This window comes from Nelusetta ayraudi, unplaced genomic scaffold, assembly GCF_046127955.1.
Source record: "Nelusetta ayraudi isolate G7.1 ecotype Tasmania unplaced genomic scaffold, CSIRO-AGI_Nayr_v1 ptg000045l, whole genome shotgun sequence".
Classification (NCBI taxonomy): Eukaryota; Metazoa; Chordata; class Actinopteri; order Tetraodontiformes; family Monacanthidae; genus Nelusetta; species Nelusetta ayraudi.
Window position 1 is genome coordinate 1,645,001 of NW_027466095.1, and position 22,296 is coordinate 1,667,296.

The 22,296-nt window shown below is 45.5% G+C and overlaps 1 long non-coding RNA gene across 1 annotated transcript; it reads right to left on the reverse strand.

Annotated features, from left to right (window-relative positions):
- Window positions 1-11,017: 11,017 nt before the first annotated feature.
- On the reverse strand, window positions 11,018-11,579 carry LOC142894868 (uncharacterized). The gene is made up of 2 exons (XR_012928065.1): window positions 11,502-11,579; window positions 11,018-11,175 (listed from the first exon to the last, which is right to left on the reverse strand). It is a non-coding gene; the product is annotated as an uncharacterized LOC142894868 (long non-coding RNA).
- Between the last annotated feature and the right edge of the window lie 10,717 nt (window positions 11,580-22,296).

Here is a 22,296-nt window from a genome sequence, read left to right on the forward strand (position 1 = left end):
CCGTCTGTACGGGGCGGCTAGCACAATCAAGTGCGGGCGAAGCGGCAGTGTTCCTGCACTTATCTTATAGGACCGAGTTTTGGGCCACAGGTCTTGATCACCAAGCGTCCTCCAGGTGAGGAGAACAACGAGGAGGCTCTGCGCAGCTTTGTGCTAGCAGGCGGCTGGAGTGTGCCGGTGAGGTGTTCAGGAAGCGCTGTAAAAAGAACGGACAGGTGAGGTACTACGTACCTATGCTAATAAGCCATAATAATTTAAATGCTAAAATGTCCGCACCTGATCCTCTTAAAACTCGGGCACACAAAGCGGATGTTCAGTGTCCCATTGACCACAATGGACCACTAAACGAAGCTTTTAAGAAAAATGCGAAATGAAGCCACTGAGAGCTAAAACAACATGCAAACAATGCCACAGTGCAGCTTTTCTCAAACGGGTCAATTTTGAAATCATTTTAATCAACTCTGTCTTCATTGATCAGAAGGTTTTTGCAGATTTGGAATTAAAAAAAATTAACTGCAGGAATCATAAAATCGTCTCATCAGTGACGTTTATAGAGCCATTAAAAAATTGAATATGTGCTGAACAGACAAACGGAGGTGTAAGAGGCCTGTGTGACCAGCAGGGGGCAGCAGAGGACCGACAGCCGCAAGTTCCTCCTCAGAGAGGCCTGAGAAGGTTCTGCACCTTCAGCTCCTCCAGGAGGTCCTCAGCAAAGTGTCAGTTTGTTGGTTTTTTACCTCGGTCGGCAGAGTCACAGTATGAAGCTTGCAGCCAGGGGGCACTGCAGCTCACTCAACACCTACAAGGTTTGAAAAGGAAATTGAGTGGAATTCATCTGGAATGAAAAGAAAAGCACAACTACAGCAGAAAAACTGAACACAAAGACGCACAAAGTTTGAACTACACACTGATTTTCTTCTTCTGTTGATTCAAATGAATTTGACAGAAATAATATCGGAAAAAATAGAAGCCAAATGTTAAATTTCGACATTTAAAAAATGGACAGATTCATTTTACACCCAGTAAGATAAGAAGATATTTAGCTCTCAGCCAATTAGAGCTGCTGCTCCTGTGTGTGTGTGTGTGTGTGTGTGTGTGTGTGTGTGTGTGTGTGTGTGTGTGCGTAAGTGTGTGTGTGTGTGTGTGTGTGTGTGTGTGTGTGTGGTGGTGTGTTTACCTGAATGTGGGAGTGGGTGTGTTTAAGTACGTCACTGGAAGTAGGCTGCCAATTAGTGCGGCCTCCGAGTCCGCAACCGCCCCATGCCAGCGACGAGCCCAGGGCGGGGGGGCCCGGACACGGCACACCCGCCGCAATGCCGGCCAGGAAGAGGCCCGGAGCAGCAGGCCCCCGGACCGGAGGGCACCCGCCCCACGAGGAGCCAGGGCAAGATGACAGGGAGGCAGATACCCCAAGGAGAAGGGACACCACCCGGGACGAACAGACAGCAGAGCCCGTCCTCCGGACGGGGCCCCCCAGGGCAAGCGAGACCGGACTCATCCCCATGACAGGACCCAGCCCCTTCACCCAACGGGAGGATCGGTACCCAAGGCAGGCCCGGGCACCCAGATGCCCCCCCCCCTACGGACCCAGTATGGCGCATCGCCGCAAGTGGCGAGGTCCCCATAGGCCCAGCCGGTCTCGCACCCCAGGGGCACCGGACTGCACAGGGCCCATCCAGAGTGGGAAAGATGCCGGATCCCGCCCCCGCTAGCAGGCCGACCCCACTGTGTGTAGGGGTGTCAGTGTGTGTATATGTGCACTTGCTGGTGTGTTGAACTATGGTGCGTTTAAAATGGAAGGGTGGTAAGGCCCTGGGGCAACCACACTGCTGCTGAGCAGGGCGGCGGCCGCAGTGCACGAACCCCCCCCCCCAGGCCCTAAGTGTCTATAATGCTATTAAGATTGGAGAGGGTCTTAAGGCCAGAAGGCCGGGCAGCGACCACCCAAGACACAAATCCCCCGAAACAGAAGAATATAAATAAATAAATTAAAAATTTAGGGAAAAAAAAACAAAAAACACCTATTATGTGACCAGGGGGGACTCCCGGTCAGGGCGCCCCCTCAGCGACATCGGGGCCGGGGACACCACAGGGATCCAGGAGCCAAAGGGGGCCTGCCCCCTCACCGCACCGCACCACCCGGGCACACAGGAGCGGTAGCCGGCGAACGCGCAGCCCCACCCCAGGCATGCGACCCCACCGCGTACGATCCAGCGCCAGTCCCCAGACACAGGGACGGACCAGCCCTCGCACCAACAAGGGGGCCCCCAGACCAGAGCCAGGGCCCCCCCCCGGAGCACCACCCACCCGCAAAGCAGCTGAACCTCCCACTCGTGTTGACTCAGGCAGAGCGCTGCAGATTTGCTCACTGGTTGTAGGAGAAAAGCTAATTGTTCATTGTAAATGTCTCTGGAACCCTACTCGGAAATCATTTTTCACATGGCAAGACAAGGCAAGGCATCCTCACAAGTTTCTGAGCGGACATCGCTGGAAAGTGGCAGGACAAGAGGTTCCTCTGCAAGAAATGTGAGAAGAGTTTGTGCTGAACATGGATGGCCTAAATGTGAAGGGGCTCCCCGATACACAGCTGGAGATCGAAGTGGCAAAAGCAATAACTGAGGTGTTGTAACAACTCCACTGGCAGATTAAACACGCTTCACAATGCTTCTGTGCTACGACTGAAAACCCTCTAGTGAACCAAAATTAATTAATTCCAACATCCCCCCTTTTGACACATGGTCTAAACCGTGCGTCAATTTAGCGAAATGTGAAAATAAATGTTTTGGCAGACACGGGTTACCGTTTGGTCCCACCCAAATGTCAGTAACGTGGTCCCAGCATGCGCCGGCGGAGCGCCAAGCGGCCTTCTCCTTCGCTGTGGCGAGGGACTGCATTTCAGCCAGTGATGCATCAGCCTCCTCAAATGAGGCTGTCATCATCGGGGCTGACGAGGGTGCAGGCTGCCTCGCAGCGGACTTTGCTGCCGCGTCAGCTCTGGCGTTGCCCTGGGAAACAGGGCCACGAAGGTTAGTGTGAGCAGAACATTTACACACTGCTATTTGGGAGGGCAAAAGTATGGCTCGCAAGAGGTCAGCAATAAGCACATGATTTAACACCGGCTTCCCGTCTGACTTGAGGAAGTCCCTGCATTTCCACAGTGCCCCAAAGTCATGAACGACACCAAACGCATAACGGGAGTCTGTGTAGATTGTGACAGACTTGCCCTCTGCAAATTTACACGCTTCAGTTAGCGCAACCAGCTCTGCCCCTTGTGCTGAGAGGTGACATGGAAGGGAGTCAGAGCAGATGACCTCCGAGTCGGAGACAACTGCGTAACCAACTCTGTTGGCGCCTTTGTCGTCCCGGAATGCTGAACCATCTGCGTAGAAAACAAAATCAGCATTAGCAAGGGGTTCGTCAGGTCAGGTCAGGTCAGGTCGGGGGGAGAAAATTGTGTCTAGCTCTGCTAGGCAGTCGTGTGTGGGTTGGGCACGTTCGGTGCCCTGGCGTGGACAGCAGCGTTAACTGCTCTCAAATCTTGAACAAACCTCCAGTCATCACGTTGAGGAGGAACTCTGGCCTTTTTTACAGGGAACATGGGCGTGCGCACTGGCGAGTCGGGGCATGGGACAATGACACCTGCTTCGAGAAGAGAATCAAAAACAGGAGTGATCCCTTCAACAGCTTCTGGCTTCAGAGGATATTGCGGCTGGTTGGGCCAAATATCACTTTTGGGTGTGATCTTCACCGGTTCGGCACCTTTGATCAGACCCACATCATATTTGTGAGCAGCCCACAGTGAGGAGGGAACCTCACTCAGTTCCTCGGGCAGCTGCGATGTGTCAGTGAAACATGCAAAACTCGTGTTGTGGCGCTCGCTGTCACGTGTCTCTGTCAGGTGCAGACAGCGAAGAGCCTGTGTTTCCAGTGGAAAATCAGTCTTAAGCACATTCAGGGTGGGGGAGTAAAAATGTCCCCGCTCCTTTCGGTGCCAGTCTTTGGTCGACAGGCATTTCGTCAAAAACGGACCTAGGTCCTTCCACTCATCGCCTGGACTCTTGGAAAGTGAAATGTGTTGGGTAGACCCACGGACAGAAAAAAAAGAAATGCACTCTGCTCTGGTGTGAGTGAAACAGAGGCAACGCATCGTTGGGGGCCCCAAAACAACGTAGAAACAAAGAGCTCATCATTCACGCTTGGAAAAAAAACAAAACAAAAAAAAAACTGACTCTCAAACACACTGTTTCTTTCACGAGTTGCACTGCAAATTGGGAGCTTTCATGAAGTGAGCATCACCCGGCACCTTATCGTTAGCCGCCACTATCAATTCTTCTGGGGCCTCGAGGGGAAGCAACCACTGATAGACATGCAAGAGAGGCTTAGGAATTTGAGCCAAGGTCGAGGAAGATAACGACCTGGCAACAATCAACCCGTCGGGGGTGGAGATGAGATTCATGCCCATGGCTAGAAGCAAATCTCTTCCCAACAAATTCATCGGACACACTTCTGACAATACAAAGCTGTGTTTAATTTGGTTTTGTGATGTGCATGTCTCGTCGCCGTAGTCAATACAAGTAAGTGGAGTGGTGAGAGGCTCTCTCTTCTTCGTTCCAGCTGCTCCGACAGAATAAACATATCTCCCACTTTTTTTTTTACACTGGGGAAGTTCTTCTACACGAAGGAGCGACAATGTTGCTCCGCTATCGGCTAGGAACGTGATATTTTTACCCATAATTCTAAAAGTGACCCGCGGCAGTTTCTCAAAAGCAGCTTCTTTATACAACGTGTATGTGGGAGGTGCGGCACGTGACGACGCTCTAAACCTGTCAATGGTGCTCAAAATTTGGTCACGTAAATCAACCTCGGACTCTGTGTCAGTGTCAATGCATGTCTCACCGTCAGGCTGAGAGCAATCAGTCGAACCTAAATCATTGTCAGAAGAAAAATCATCATCAACATGTAAATCAGTATACGTTTCCGAATAATCAACATCAGAATATGAATCAGTGTACGTGTCTGCAGGGGAAAGGGAAGTTAGAGGGGACAGCAAGCATTTCTTCATTGCAAGAAGCGTGTTGCATGTGTGTGTGTGCATCACTTCCCTGCGAAGACGCTGTAGGCCGGGGGTCCGTCTCGCTGGGTCCATGCCGTGTCCCGCACTCCACTCTCCCCCCTCAGCTGCTCTAAGTTGGATCCTCTTTTCCGGCCCTCGCGATCACTCTCTTGGCTGCGGTGGGCATGGTTCTGTCCGCGGTGTCTTCCTTTGTCAGGGCATTCTCTGGCCCAGTGACCCATTCGGCCGCAGATGTGGCACGCCCCCTTTTCGCCTCTGTCTCCGCTAGTCGCCCTTCGTCGGTTGTCGTTGTTCCTGTAGGGCCGTCTCGCCGTGTCACTGAGGTGCTTCATCATGGTGAGGGAGGCACGCTTTATCTTCTTGTCCTCTGCATCGCTGGCCTCCTGCAGAAGCCTCTCAGCGTGCACTGCATGACGTCGGACCTCTGTCAGCCGGGCATCTTCAATCCCCACGCAGCAGCTTGTGTTAACTGCTTTGGCGATCTGGGGGAGCAGCCCTTGTCTGAAAGCAGTGATGAGGCTGGCCGTTTGGTTGACGGCAGTCCTGATGAACGTGGCGACGCTGCGGCGTCGGTGCTGGAGTGCGCAGGGTTGTACGGTGGTAGCGTTGGATGAGGGCAGGCGGGAGGAGGGAAGACAGGCATGTCCAGGAGAGGGTCCCTCGGGCCTGTAAGAGAAGGATACAGACATTTGGTGCATTTGAATGCTCGTGTGTGAGCGGCTCCTTTTCTCCCTCCTCTGGGGAGTGTGTGTGAGTGTGTGCACCCTCTGCCGTTATCTCTGTCACCCCTGTGCTCCAGCGCCCAGCGCTGTTCACACGTTTGTTTTTGTTTTCTTTACTTGTTTCCTGTCCCTGACCTCTGCTTCAGGTTTCCAGAATGAAAAACACCTTTCATGATCTTTGATGATTTGAATCTCCCACCTGTTTGGGTTTTTCTTTTTTGTAACCTTTCCCTCTGCTATCTTCAATTTATCCCGGAGGTTTCTCAATTCCTCCAAACTCAGTGATCCCCCTGCTGGGAAATCATACTTTTCAACCCAAATTCCCAACATGTCAAGACAATCTGGACCATATTTTTTCCTCATGTCGTCCACAATTGGTCCCCCCTGGGGAACAGCAGCAGCCACTTTGCTCTGGTTCTTCCCCAGCACTGTCTAGCTAGACTTATTACTCTGACTTTTCACTAAGTTTTCACAAAATTCCAAGTCAGAAAATACACAGGCGTCCCCATGCACCCCTTTTTCTTACTCTGGAGCAAAAAGGTGGAGAAAAAACTCACCCCTCTGGTAGTTACCTACCAGAAGCTTCCGGCTCACTTGTGGAGCGGGAATTTCAGTGTTGATTCAGAATCAACACAACCTGACAGGCACGGTTAACGTATGCGCTCCGTCCTGCCCCGGGACAGTTCGTAGACGACAAGGAAAACAACCCACTGGTCACTGATGTGTCTGAGACAAGAACAATTACTTCTCACCCGATCTCTGAATCAGCACTTCCCTTCCAGGTTCGCTTGGATAGACGTGAAGCCGATCAGATCCACTCTTAGACGCCGATCCTCTCGTCTCTGAATGCTTGGTTCGAGGTAGAGGGGGAACGAGGAGTTTCCTCCGTTCCTGGTCCGCGGCCCTTGACGTCCCAGAGTTTCACTGACGGGTCTCCAGCTATCCTGTTCGTGACGCCAAACTGTTGTGGAAAAGAGCAAAGCTACCGATGCAGAAATGCTGAGTAAATAAGTAATTTAATGAACATGAAATAAATAATTGGATATCCGAGGCACAAACAAAGTACAACCAACAGAACAGATGCAACAGGTGCAACAGCTCGAATGAATGCCAGTGCAAGTGCAAAGAGAGAAGGAAGAAGAAGGTCTTTTATACAGTGGACCCGCAGGGGACGAGATAAGGAAGAAGGAGGGGAGGATGAGAGGAGACAAAACAACGAATACCTCACCCTGGCGGGCCACGAGGAGAATGTCTCCAGAAGGTTATACAGTGAAACTAACAGATTACACGGGAGGCCAAGAATACTTATTTTCCATTACATGGTTCAAGTGAACCGCTGGATTCCAGGAAAAGGCTTCGTCACCGTCAACCTAGTTAGACATAAGCTTTACTAACAATTAATTTAGCATGCTAATAAACAACGAAACAAGGCGGCGTCCATTTTTGTGTAGGGGCATTGAGGAGAAAAACGTGCAGTTAACACAGACATGGACAAACCTGCTGCGTGTCTCTGTCCGGCCCGCGTGAAGCCAGTCATACCCCCCCCAACGAAACTTTGTCGGTACATAACTTTGCCGAGGTAGGAGAGACAGCAGGCTCGATTTGTGGCAGTGGCACCCGTTCCGCGACTGCTGCGGCATTCGCTGCGACTGCCGGAAGTGTCACTGCTTGGTGCCGGAAGTGTCGATGCTCGGTGTTGCTAGCAGTCGCACCATTTGTGGCATTTGCTGCGACCGTTGCTGGCTATTTGTTATTTTAATTTAAAATACCAGTACTTATGCTCCTTTATGTGCATTTAAGTGCCGTATTCACTTATTCTTTTACTTTATATGAACCTCTTATTACTACTGTACTTTATTTTAATATTTATGTATAATATTTATTTTGTTTCCTTTACAAAATCCACGTTTTCTATTTACTTATATGATGTATTAATTTTTATCAGTGTTTATTATCCCCTTTTAGAGTTTGTAATGTCATCATTTCAATAGAAAAAAAACTTGCTGCGACTGCTTTCGCAGCTCGGTGTTGCCAACAGTCGCAGCACTTGTTGCGACTGCCTGAAGTGTCGCCGCTTGGTGTCGCTGGAGATGCTGTTATTTGTGCCGCTGTTCGCTGGAGGTGACACTGTAAATGTTATAGGGATTTTACAAACCACTGACCATCTTATTTTTATTTATTTATTTATTTTACAAAGAATCTGATTGCTTGGAAGCAAAAATGTCCTTTAAATAATGTTAGATAATTGATTAATAGATCGATTGAGTTTAACTCCAGCCTCTCTCTCTCTCTCTCTCTCTCTCTCTCTCTCTCTCTCTCTGACATTTTTACATCATTTTCTCACTGTTGCCTGCCATAAGTGTTTCATAATTTTGAGGAACCTAACCCTGAACATAAACTTTGTCCGGCGGCACCAGTCAGCTGCAGCAATGGCATGCCTTATAAGGACACTTTCCTGCAGTAAAGATGAAAACATGGTCCAGGTATTATATTGATGTAATTTCCAGCTATTGCTTAACATTTAGAAAGGAATTACTGTACACCAATAACAAATCTTTCATATTTCGTAAGTAAGAATTCTGTCTTTAGTACAGTATATTGAGCAACCTAAAATCAAATGTTCATTCACAGAAATAAGTAATGGGTATGTGATTGAATGACATTTGTTGGAGCTTGATCACTACCCTTCATTTAGTTAGCATGTTATATATTATATGGGTTTTATAAGGTTAATGTTATTTTTTGGAATCCCTCAGGTGGACCTGGGAGGTGGTAAGGGATCTCTTGATTTCCAATAATACACCACTACAATCTTCTTCCAGAAAACCAGAACAAGATAGATGGATCGACTTAATCTGCCAGGTTTTTATTCAGCTCCACTGTTATTTTTTCACAGGAAAGAACTGATCTTGAAAAAAATATACAGATGTCCAGGCTTCAGATGGCATAATTTAACATTCATAATGTTCTGAAGTCTGGAATTGTGTATTGCCTTAACGATTTCTGCCATTAGGTGTCACCATTGAGCAAGTTAAGCAAGTTAAGTGTGCTATGAAAGTATTTACTTTTATAATAAAAGCTGTTATACAAAATTATTATTATGTTTCATACTAACAAGCAATATCACTTTCTGAGTGCTTATACTGTTAAGTGCAGGAATAGTAGCAGTAATTACCTCTTCTGCATTCTCTGTCTGCTCTTCCACACTGGAAAAAAAAATATATATATATGTAAATGGACTGGTGCAAAACCACTATTTGCCACAAGTGGCATAATGGATTAGATGATGTCACATATTTGGGAGTATGCCCACAATGCAAATAATGTTGGGTACCTTTTCTCCCCCTTCGCAGATGTGCTCTTCAGAAGAATAGATTCAGCACGATAGCGACACATGTTGCTGTTGAGTTGCAACCACTGAATCAAAACCTAAAAACCCAAAAAAGGAATATCAATATTTGTAACAAGTGTGTAAAATAATAACAACAATAACCATTTTGAATACATCAGTCTTTTATAAATTCATTTTGCAGTGGGAAGCGACAATCAGTGGGACTTGAAACTTTAAATCATGCTTTACTTTGTTGTAGTTGTAGTGTTTCTCAGAATTGTATTCTCAAAATTCCAAAAAGTCAATTTACACCTATAGCTTTTACAGGCATATGCCATTCGTCATTCACTAACTTTTGCTTTAAACATGAAGTCTTGTAGAAATTTAGAATTATTTGCATAACCTCATTAGCTCACCTCTGGCAAGAGGACATCAGTGACAAACAGCTGTTTGTTAAGTTTCTCTAAGCGCTGGCTCATCTGCTCTGTCTGGGTAACAAGTAAAGAAACATGAACATCCATCTATATTTGGCGTGGTGGTCAGACATTGAATAATTCATGGCTCAATGTGTGAGATTGGCACACAGACAAATTGTGAGATGATATATTCACTCCCCCCACCTAAAGTCACTGAATGCATCATTTCAGTCATGTAACTAGCCTGTAATAGTTTCAAATTCTTTAAACACTTTATTACCCCCAAAACTGTCTTCAGGAACCCTGTGCTCTGTTATTTTTCATCCACCTTTATCCATGTTTTTGTTCTGAATAAATTGTATCTGTTATTGATTTTCTGAAAGTCAATAAAATATACACTTATAAAAAGTAATTACTTGTGTCAGCTAACAGATATGTTTTCAAAGTGACAAATAGTCTATATAACAACTGTAATTTCTCTCCCTTCCCAGGGTGTAAGAAACCTTTGCAATGCGTGTGCATCTTTGCTGTTGAAATATTGTGTGATATTGTGCCATCCTTAATTACATTGTTTGATTTTAGCCAAATAAATAAATAAATAAGAATAACAATAACAAAAAGTGCAATAAGACAATAATAACAGACAACACCACTAACCTTCAGGTTGTTGAATACAGTGAAATTTTCACTGTATTGTTTCTTAATGGCAGGGTCAAACCCCCTGTGTCTCCACAGATACATTCTGTTGGAGAGAACCTGCCCACTCAGCAAGTTTATCTCTAAATCCTGTAGAATTTCAGATGCATATTTACAGTTAGATTAGGTTTTCACCTGCTGCAATCAGGGAATGACATTTATGAGACAAAACATAGTACAGCTCATTGAAGAAAGGTTCACAGTAGGCCTGATATGTCATTACCTTTATCTCTTCATCTGACCTTAGCCGTGACATCTCTGATGGCACCCCTAGAAGCCATGGCAGATTTCACGGGTAGTAACACGCAGTGGCACTTGCGGCAACAGTGACATGGTCAAGTATTCACCACTGCATACGCTTTCCCACACTTGAAAGGGAAGGGGCTCCATAATCAGACTGAAGAAATTCACTCAGTGTATTTAATTGCTTTTATTCCACAAGAGGCACAGCACAGGTGACAAATCTTGAGAACATAAAAACAAAAAGACAATTAAAAAAAAAAAAAGGTCAGGCTTACGATCAACAAATGTAATGCTAAATAAAACATATTTAAGTTAGCAAGTAAAGTTCTAATTCACACAAAATGGCCTGATTAAAATAAGATTTTTTTTTAAAGTACACTGTTCACATACAGTCTTACATGTAGAGAGAGAGACCAGATTTTTTTTTTTTAAGGGAGACTAAATGAACTAATTTTACCCTATAATTTTGAGATTGACAAATCCGACGAACAGCGGCAAGTGCCTTGACTACTTTTTTTTTTTTTTTTTTAAGAAATCTATTGAAATTATGAAATTAAAAACTCTCAAAGACGATAATAAACACAGATTAAATTAAATACAGTATAAAAATGAATGAAACGGGGATATTGTCAGGGGGAAAACAAAGCACAGTAATCATAAGGGTGGCACATAAATTAAAAAGTAAATAGGGCACTAATAGAGAATAAGGACTGGTATTCTAAATTAAAATAACACAGTCGGAGCGAATGCCGCGACTGCTAGTGACACCGAGCATCGACACTTCCGGCAGCCGCGACTGCTAGCGACACCGAGCAGCGACACTTCCGGCAGTCGCAGCAATTTATTTTTCTATTGAAATTATGACATTACAAACTCGAAAAGAGGATAATAAACACAGAGCAGATGAAGTACATCATATGAGTAAATGAAAACGTGGATATTGTAAAGGAAACAAAATAAATATAATTAAGAGGTGCATATAAAGTAAAAGAATAAGTGAATACGGCACTGAAATGCACATAATGGAGCATAAGTACTGGTATTTTAAATTAAAATAACAAATAGCCAGCAACGGTCGCAGCAAATGCCGCGACTGCTAGCCACACCGAGCAGCAACACTTCCGGCAGTCGCAGCAAATGCCGCGACACTGCCGCGACACTTTCGCAGCGTATGCCGCGACACTTCCGGCACTGAGCAGCGACACTTCCGGCAGTCGCAGCATATGTTGCGGCAGTCGCGGAACGGGTGCCACTGCCACAAATTGAGCCAGCCCCTACTGCGAGTTAGCGTAGCGCGATAGCGAGCTCACCCCGCCCCCGTCAACGGAAAAAATGCCGGGACGTTAGCACAATTTCCAACCAGCCAGAGGGTTTACTCTCTATACAGTTGAAAATCCTCTATCTAGGTTAAAATATGTTAACTCTGAAACACACTGCATTTTTTTTTTTTTTTTTTTTTTTTTACTGTGTACCTTAAAGTGAGCCACCAACAGAAAAAGATCAAGCTCAGTGCCCCTCCATGTCAGACCAACAGAGGACTGTGATCAATCATCAACTGATATTCATCACACGGTCTGTGTCCCCATCTATAGGCATAGTGGTGTCACTGCACATCAGCAAACGCACAAAGCAGAGATTTTGTTTCATCAATGACTGGATTGGAATACCTTTATTAAAAAATAAAAATAAAAAAAAGATTGCAAAAATTAAAAATTTCAAAAGTTCACTAATTTAATCAGTGTGTGTGTGTGTGTGTGTGTGTGTGTGTGTGTGTGTGTGTGTGTGTGTGTGTGGAGGGGATTTGGGGGGTCAGGGCACTGAGCGCATTGCCAGCATAAACGGTGCAAGTTTCATTCTCTGCTGAAACACAGCTAGGAAACATCTCTCCCCTTCCCCCTGAGTACACTTTAGGCTCCCCCATAAGGACACACATGCAATTAAACTTTAACATGAAAACTCATTCAACACTGTGGGACGTCATTTTTTCTTATTATTGCTTCTCTCGCTGAACTGTGCACTCTGCAGGCATCAGCAGTGTGTTACGGCCACCGGCCGTCTCTCCTCCTCCTTCTGTCCCATTTAGCTTCTCCCTTTCTTGAATTATGCAAATCCCGGAGTACCCTCGCCACTCACCGATTGGTGCCCTTCTGGTCCTTCCTGCTGTTCTATCAGATTCCATTCATTCTGTGTTGCAAAACTGCTGGAAAACATCTGTTCTTGTGTTCACGAGCAGAGTTTTGGCTCTTGTACAAGAAAACACCTTCATACGCATGTCTTTTCTAATGCCGTTGAGTGTTATTAAAGGAGAAGCATTGATTTTGAACAACTTGAAAGCCATTCTGCTTTGAAAACAACTGGAAAACCTTTTCTATGATGTTCCTCAGCTGAATTAAGGCATCTATGTAAGTACACCCCTGCATCCAGATTTTAACATGAAAACTCATTCAAACACTGAGATTTCTTATTCTTTTTTTCCCGTCACAGGCTTTTCTCGCTGAGTTGAGAGGTTTCTAAGAAGCAGCAGGAGTGATTTCTGTGCTCCCTTACTCTTAAAGAACTTCATTCTCCCTTTTTCTGCGCTGAATTAAAATATGTATGCAAGAAAACAGCTGCACGCAACTGTACATAGCTGTACACTTGAACACTCATTCAAACACATGAGTCTAGAGGAACAAACAAAACAAAACAAAGATTCAAATGTGACTGACAATACACCAGTTGCAAGTGTACATCAAGCAACAGAATACGCACAGTGCCCCTCCATCTCAGACCAAAGGAGGATTGTGAATATCAACTGATATTCATCACACGGTCTGTGTCCCCATCTAGAGGCATAATGGTGTCACTGCAGCAGCAAACACATAAAGCACAAATCAACCACCCAAATGAATCCACACCACAGAAACAAGACGACGCTGAAGTTGGCACCACATTCGCCATGGTGCTTCCGCCTTGCTTCTTAGGTTTCGATTCCAACTTAAAAAAAAAAAAAAGAAAATCCGCAATTTGACCGCTAGATGGCTGTGCTTATCCCAACACTTTTCAAACTATAAAATTCAGCGAATCATTATGTCTATGTTGAGGTGGATGTTTTTTTTTTCCAAAATTATACAGTAAAAATGGACATGTGAGGTATCATTGTAAAGCATGGAAACTCTACTATCACAGTCAGTTGACATATTTCACAGGAAGTCATTGTTGGCCTTTTGGGGGGGACTCCAAAGTAGACAACTTTGCCATTAACAATATGATAGTTTTAATTTTTTCAGGTGGATTATTTCAAAAACTATATAGTAGAAATGTACATGTGAGATGTCATTGTAAAGCATTGGAGCTCTACTATCACATCAACATATTTTATGGAAAATCATTTTTGGCCTTTTGGGGGGACTCCAAAGTTGACAACTTTGCCATTGACATCACTGTATTTTTCATTCTAATGTATCCTTTCTATTCTTCTCAGACAGGTGATGCTCATCCAGTGATTAAGTCTGCCAGATCCATGATTGGTCATCCTGCACACCGATCGCATTATATATTGCCAAAGCACAGTTACTTTTTCATGCTTGATGAAGGTCCCATGACATTAAATTGGTGAAGTGCAACACGTTGAGCTGGAGTTTCTCTTATTATTTGGAGATCCAAGGTCGGCAACCTCCTCCTACGTACCTGTGTGGACGGGTGTGCTGAGCTTTTCTCCTACCAGATTCCACAGTAGAAATGGACATGTGAGATATCATTGTAAATTTCATTGGAAAACATATCAATGTCCCCTTTCTGAAGTGAATTTGTTAATCATAAATATTGTTGTCTTATTTTAATCCTAAAATCAAATATTTTTTTGGATGATGCAGTTTGTTTTATGATTGCTCAGGCAATATTTCTCCGAGCACCCTGAAAACAAGCCCAAAATACTGGCTGAAAAAGGCTGAAATTGCTGCATTATGTCTTAGCCCACACTTGTCTTGGCAATGGCAAAGTCAATAAAGTCAAGTAAATGCTTTATTTTGATTGAAAGCTTATTGTGTTGTTAACATATTCTGAACAAATCACTCACTTTATCAATTAATTACACTATCTGGTTGGCCTTGCAGTTGGAGGAGATGGAGGAGGAGGAGGACTAGGAAGAGAAAGATGAGGAGCAAGGGGAGGGAGGTACTGGTGAAAGTAGGAGAGGAACGGTCATTGGTGTTTCCCTGACACCCAGTAGGGGTGGGGTTCCAAACTTACAGTACTATACACTAACTATGCAGTGCACATGTCCATGTGTACTGTATAGTTTTTGAAATAGTCCACCTGAAAAATGAAAACTATCATAATGTCACTGGTAAAGTCGTCAAATTTGGAGTCCCCCCCAAAAGGCCAAAAATGATTTCCCGTGAAATATGTCAACTCATATAAAAGTTGAGCTCTCATGCTTTACAATGATGCCTCACATGTCCATTTCTACTGTATAATTTTGGAAATAACCCACCTGAAAAACTGGAAAAATACTGTGATGTCAATAACAAAGTTTTCCATTTTGGAGTCCCCCCCAAAAGGCCAAAAATGATTTCCCGTGATGATCGCAGAGCTCCCATGCTATCCCAATGATACCTCACATCATTTCTACTGTATAATTTAGTCAAAAATCCACCTCATCATAGACATAATAATTTGCTGAATTTTACGTTGAAAATATTTGGGATAAGCACAACCATCTAGTGGTCAAATTGAGGATTTTTTTTAAAAAGGTGGAATCGAAACCTAAGAAGCAACTCCTTATGAGACAAAAAACCCACACAACGAAAAAACCCGCTAAGGCATACTCAACCGATAGCAAACGCAGTAACAAAAAAGAAAGCCAAACAGCTTCATACAGCTCACCAACAAAATGGCACCCAAACGTCAATCTGGACCATCTCTCTGAGCATGACCAAGAAGTTGTACGGCAGATGCTCTATGAGGAACGGGATGTGTTTGCACGTGAGGAGGAAGATATCGGATGCCTTCCCGGTTTTACAATTAAAAATCCACACCACAGACAGTGTTCCCGTTCAGAGCACCTAACACTCTCAGAAATAGGGGTACAGTACAGGTCCATTTCTGTCCCCCAAGGTAAGGTACTAGACTAATGTACCCCCTTTGTCTAATTATTGGTCCTCAAGGTTGCTGTATGTACCCTTTTGTGGGACAAAAAGGTACATATATGATCCCAAGCAGTGAAAGGTACATATAAGTACTGTTTACTCTAAATATCAGGGTACAATATCAGGAGACAGCCTGTGTTAAATACAAAACCTGCAAACCTCCAATGGCCAGGCAAGAATTTTAACTTTGTAAATAAAAGCACAGCAAAGACATGTTTTCCTGATTTGTTTTTATTTTGGTAATTTCGCTGTTATTCTGCTGGAAACGACGTGCAGCGGCACCAGCTTCCTCCACGGTCGGCACTTTCATGATCGTGTGTATAACTGAAGACACCGTTCCTTTGCAAAACCTGTACACAAACTCTCCCACCAGTCTGCTCCGAACCCGAATAACAACAAGAACGAGAGTTTGGGGTCCGTAGCGACAGCACAAAGCGTAGCATCGAAGTGTTGTTGTAGCCCTCCAACAGCAAACAACGTTCTAGTCTGCCTTTTAAAATAACCAGGAGCACAAGAAATAGGGTACACCTTATCTGCAAAGCAAGTAACACGTACATTATGAACTATCGTTCCATATCATAATAGATTTAATATGTCAACCGAAAGCAGCTGACCGGCTGAAAAGACTCACTCCACCCCCTAGTGTTGTGAGGAGGACACGTTCCCGTCCATAATTTGAAAAAGAAAAAGAATTTCTCAGCTGCATGGATACGGGGACCAAGGTGAGAACTCCGATTGGACGAGAAAACAGAATTATTGCTTAGTCCGATTAAGCTCTGCATGTAAACGCACTCATTGATTAACATGGGCGCTGAATGGAAGCGCTCGGCGCTTCGCTTCGCGGCGCTTCCACGTCCAGTTTGAACCGGGCGTAACTTTTCAACATTTTGACGTGGCAGATGCGGGACGATCGTTTTCTATCAGGAGTGTGCACTACATAATCTGTATCGGAAAGTTTGCGCTCCACGACATACGGACCAGAAAAAACAGCCTGCAAACGGGAACCGGGTAACGGCAACAATACCAACACTCGGTCGCCTGTCTCAAAAACTCGAGCCACAGCTTTCTTGTCAAACTGCCGCTTCATTTTAGACTGGCTGGCGACAAGAGTTTTGTGAGCAGTTTAACAAGCACGATGCAAGCATTCACGAAAAAAAAATGACGTAATCTAACACATTATTCTCTACTCATTTAACATCGGAAAGCCACTTACCCCTTAACAGACGCGAGGGTCCTCTCACCGAACACTAAATCAGCTGGGCTGAACCCGAGGGACTCCCACACATACAATCGACGACTGAAGATACACTTTATGCTGCGGAACCATCACTGTGCTCACTGCGCCCCACACACACACACACACACACACACACACACACACACACAGAAACTAAAATATACGAATTGCAGTAGGTTGGTTTTGTTGCTCTTGGTTGTCTGTTAGTTTTTTGAGAGTTAGTAGTAGATAGATCCCTAGATAGTAAGTTTGATAGATGGATAGAAATAGATAAGTTAGTTAAAGTTACACACACACACACACGCACATGTATATATATATATATATATATATATATATATATATATATATATATATTAACCTCTTTCAATGAACTCCAAAACATACATGGTCAAAATACATATTATTATGTTGTTGTTTTTTTTTAAATGCTCATACAAAACAAAAAAAAAGTGTGACATTCACTTGTAGTGCATTACTTTCGCCAGCAAGCTTCTCTTGTTACGACTGACCACATGGACCTATGTTTTCCATATACTCACCTGAATCAGATACCCTTGCAAGGGAAACGATCTTGTCTCATGGAGTGACCAGCACGTGACCTCTACGATGTGCTTCCACCCACGGAAGTGCCATAGGAGGACACGGCTTAAATAGTATGGCTTGTCCACCAGAAGGCTGTATTATGGTGTACATAATATAAAACTTATATAAAACTTCGGCCCAGTTCTGCTTGTATTGCAATGGTTGCTGTTCCTGAAGTTTCATTTTTCGTCCCTTTTTATTTTTTACATCCATGTTTGTGATGAAATAGTATTGTGAATCGCTAGCTCGCATTGCATGCTGGGAAACAGCGTCACTCAAGGAAGTTTTGGCTTCGCTGACACGGTCCTGAAGGGAAGTGGGTTTTAGTGCACTGGAACGGGATGAATGTGTTCAATCAAGCAGTAAAAACCTGATTAATTGTCTTCATACTTCACTTGGAATGGCCATATTGTTTAGGATTAGAATTAGATGACAACTTGTTCACAATATTTGCAACTATTCAATTTGACCAGCAGGTGTCAGTAGAGGACGAACTTTCATGTTGACTATTTCCTAATGGAAGTGCTCTCTTTACGTTGGATTTTTCTCATAATTATTTGAAGTGTAGGCCTGTAGTTGATGAGGAATCACGGTGTGCTAACGCTACTCAAACAGCTTCGATGAAAAAAGGGAGTGTGATTTGGGTCTGTGGTACATTATGACAATCTTGGACTTGCAAGACTGAGGCGACGGTTCAATTCCCATCAATGTGTATTATATAGGTGTTATTTAGCTCATCTATTCTACATTTTAAATAGATCACATTTGACATCTGACCCACTGAACACTTACTATTGAACATATTTTTAAACTATGGGCTATTTAGTCTTGTTTTAGGATATAATATAATTCATTGCACAAACTGTCAGGCTAAATATAAGAGCTATAGTCTACTACAATCAGTCTTGCCAAAAAAAGAGACATTGTCTTTATTTTTCATTTTTATTTTATTGTGTCAGCATTGAACCATACAAGCATGTAGTGTTGTCCAACAAGAATGCATGGCGAATCAAATCCCAAACAACCTATGAAACAATGAACACGTTTCCATTGCACTTCATTTTATTGAGCACTAGATGACCTCCTCGAGCACTGTGTCATTGAAGCCTCGAGTAATGAACCATTTTTTGAAACAAGTGTCGAAGCTTCAACAAAGACTCGATCGGCCATCACTACCTACGGCTGCGTGCTCTAACACCATTTCAGAAGTGACTAACTGCAGAGTTGGGAGCGGAGGAGGGACGACCGTCAGGCTGGCTCGACTGCTCCTCCTTCTCAGCCATGGCGCGTCCAATCAGCAGCCGACATCCAGACACACACACAGACACAAACATAGAGGCACCTAGACCCACCCGTGGGTCATAACACTCCGTGTGGATCTTTTCACTCTGGCATTGAAAGGGGGTGCTAGCACTAGCCGTTTGCTAAGCTACGTACAGACAGCACCACCGCTTGCCGAACCACATTGTCACACCGTTTATATACAACAACTCGTCATCAATATCTCTAAAGTAGAAGTCAAGAACTTTTTTCAAAAACGATAACTAACTCACACTTTTTTGTGTGGTTATAAAAACAAACTAAAACAAACTTAAATTGAAGTCATATTTCACTTCGTTTACGTCTGTCAAATGAATATTTGCCCAGGAAAATGTTTGCGTTTTACGCAGCAGCACCTAAATGCACCTCGCGTTCTGTGACGTCACCCCTCTTTCACAGCAGTATGTTGACGAGCGACTCGCGGCGGGAAACTCCGATATGCCACTTTTTCCCAATACGACGAAGAGAGTGACAAAAGCCAATGTCTTGTGGTGGAAAGACACAAAATATGTGGCTTGCTTCTCAAAAGGGAAAAACCCCGACAAACCTCCATTTAAGAAGCAGCAGTGGTGAACATGTTTATTGAGACTGGGAAGTAGACACGACAGTTTGACTCAAATATCCTGTGGCGATGAGAGTGGTTATGGCTATCTAATATTGGGAATTTAACAAAATGAAAAGGAACCGACAACGCCACCCTGGGAATTTCACCCAGGGAGTTCTACTAAACACAAAAGTAATAATTAGGCACACAGGTAAGTTCTACGAGGAAGGAGTAGGAGACGTGGTTCAGAATGTTTAAAATATCAAACCAACTTTTATTCAACATTTAAAAATAAAAGGAACAAACAGACCAACACTTAAAACGGAGCTACTGAGCTCCTTATTCTTGGTGTAGAAACTGAGGCTTACCGATAAGGGGGCCAAACGGGGGAGGAACCAAAGAAAACAAGGAACACCCCACTCACACGTGACACACCTGCAAAGAAAGTGAAGTGCAAAAAAAAAGAAGAAAACAACCACAATCCCGGGTCACAGCACTCGAAGGGGCCCACCACCCGGGACACCGCCACCACCAGCAGCTCTCAGCGACTACAAAAGAAAAGAAAAACAGTTGGTTACTAAAAGTTCCCTAAAATCTGTCACATGTACTGAAATAGCAAGAAAAACAAACAAACAATGCAATTACACACACACACACACACACACACACACACACACACACACACACACACACACACACACACACACACACACACCAAGTTCCCACCAACCACGCACACGCATACACGCACGCACACCACTGCAGCTGGACCGGCGACTTGATAGTGTAACGTCTGCTGTCTGAGGGTCAGCAGTGGCGACGTAAGCAAACGAAGAAAAACACAACGAGAGAACGGAAAAACAACAAGTAAAACCAAGGCGGGACGGAAGCAACATGCACCATCCACCGTCTGTACGGGGCAGCTAGCACAATCAAGTGCGGGCGAAGCGGCAGTGTTCCTGCACTTATCTTATAGGACCGAGTTTTGGGCCACAGGTCTTGATCACCAAGCGTCCTCCAGGTGAGGAGAACAACGAGGAGGCTCTGCGCAGCTTTGTGCTAGCAGGCGGCTGTAGTGTGCCGGTGAGGTGTTCAGGAAGCACTGTAAAAAGAACGGACAGGTGAGGTACTACGTACCTATGCTAATAAGCCATAATAATTTAAATGCTAAAATGTCCGCACCTGATCCTCTTAAAACTCGGGCACACAAATCGGATGTTCAGTGTCCCATTGACCACAATGGACCACTAAACGAAGCTTTTAAGAAAAATGTGAAATGAAGACACTGAGAAGTAAAACAACATGCAAACAATGCCACAGTGCAGCTTTTCTCAAACGGGTCAGTTTTGAAATCATTTTAATCAACTCTGTCTTCATTGATCAGAAGCTTTTTGCAGATTTGGAATTAAAAAAATTTAACTGCAGGAATCATAAAATCGTCTCATCAGTGACGTTTATAGAGCCATTAAAAAATTTAATATGTGCTGAACAGACAAACGGAGGTGTAAGAGGCCTGTGTGACCAGCAGGAGGCAGCAGAGGACCGACAGCCGCAAGTTCCTCCTCAGAGAGGCCTGAGAAGGTTCTGCACCTTCAGCTCCTCCAGGAGGTCCTCAGCAAAGTGTCAGAGTTTGTTGGTTTTTTACCTCGGTCGGCAGAGTCACAGTATGAAACTTGTAGCCAGGGGGCGCTGCAGCTCACTCAACACCAACAAGGTTTGAAAAGGAAATTGAGTGGAATTCATCTGGAATGAAAAGAAAAGCACAACTACAGCAGAAAAACTGAACACAAAGACGCACAAAGTTTGAACTACACACTGATTTTCTCCGGACGGGGGCCCCACAGGGCAAGCGAGACCGGACTCATCCCCATGACAGGACCCAGCCCCTTCACCCACCGGGAGGATCGGTACCCAAAGCAGGCCCGGGCACCCAGAGGCCCCCCCCCCCTACGGACCCAGTATGGCGCATCGACTGCCCCCGGTCCCAGGATTGGGGGAAGGGGGACTCCGCCGCAAGTGGCGAGGTCCCCATAAGCCCAGCCGGTCTCGCACCCCAGGGGCACCGGACTGCACAGGACCCATCCAGGGTGGGAAAGATGCCGGATCCCGCCCCCGCTAGCAGGCCGACCCCACTGTGTGTAGGAGTGTCAGTGTGTGTATATGTGCACTTGCTGGTGTGTTGAACTATGGTGCGTTTAAAATGGAGGGGTGGCAAGGCCCTGGGGCAACCACACTGCTGCTGAGCAGGGCGGCGGCCGCAGTGCACGAACCACCCCCCCAGGCCCGAAGTGTCTATAATGCTATTAAGATTGGAGAGGGTCTCGGATGGAGCGGTGGCCGGCCGATGGAGACCCTCATCCAAAGCCCTAGTGATAATGTCAGTGGGTCATTGACTGCGTGGGGGCCAGGTCCTCGCCAACGAGGGTGCAGTCGGTGCCCCATAGCAAGGGTGAGGAGACCGTACTGGGGGCAGGCCCACCGGGGACCCGGTCGCCGCCCATATCGAGTCCCCCGCGGCGCCCGGCCAGAAGGCCGGGCAGCGACCACCCAAGACACAAATCCCCCGAAACAGAAGAAAATAAATAAATAAATTAAAAATTTAGGGAAAAAAAACAAAAAAAACACCTATTATATGACCAGGGGGGACTCCCGGTCAGGGCGCCCCCTCAGCGACATCGGGGCCGGGGACACCACAGGGATCCAGGAGCCAAAGGGGGCCCACCCCCCACCGCCCGAGGGCCCCGGGGCAGCGGCAGCGACCAGGGAGACGGAGGGCGAAGGTGGGGCAGAAGGCACCACCCGGGCACACAGGAGCGGTAACCGCCGAACGCGCAGCCCCACCCCAGGCATGCGACCCCACCGCGTACGATCCAGCGCCAGTCCCCAGACACAGGGACGGACCAGCCCTCCCACCAACAAGGGGGCCCCCAGACCAGAGCCAGGGACCCCCCCACCCCCCGGAGCACCACCCACCAACCATCAGGCCCAGCCCCCCGCGT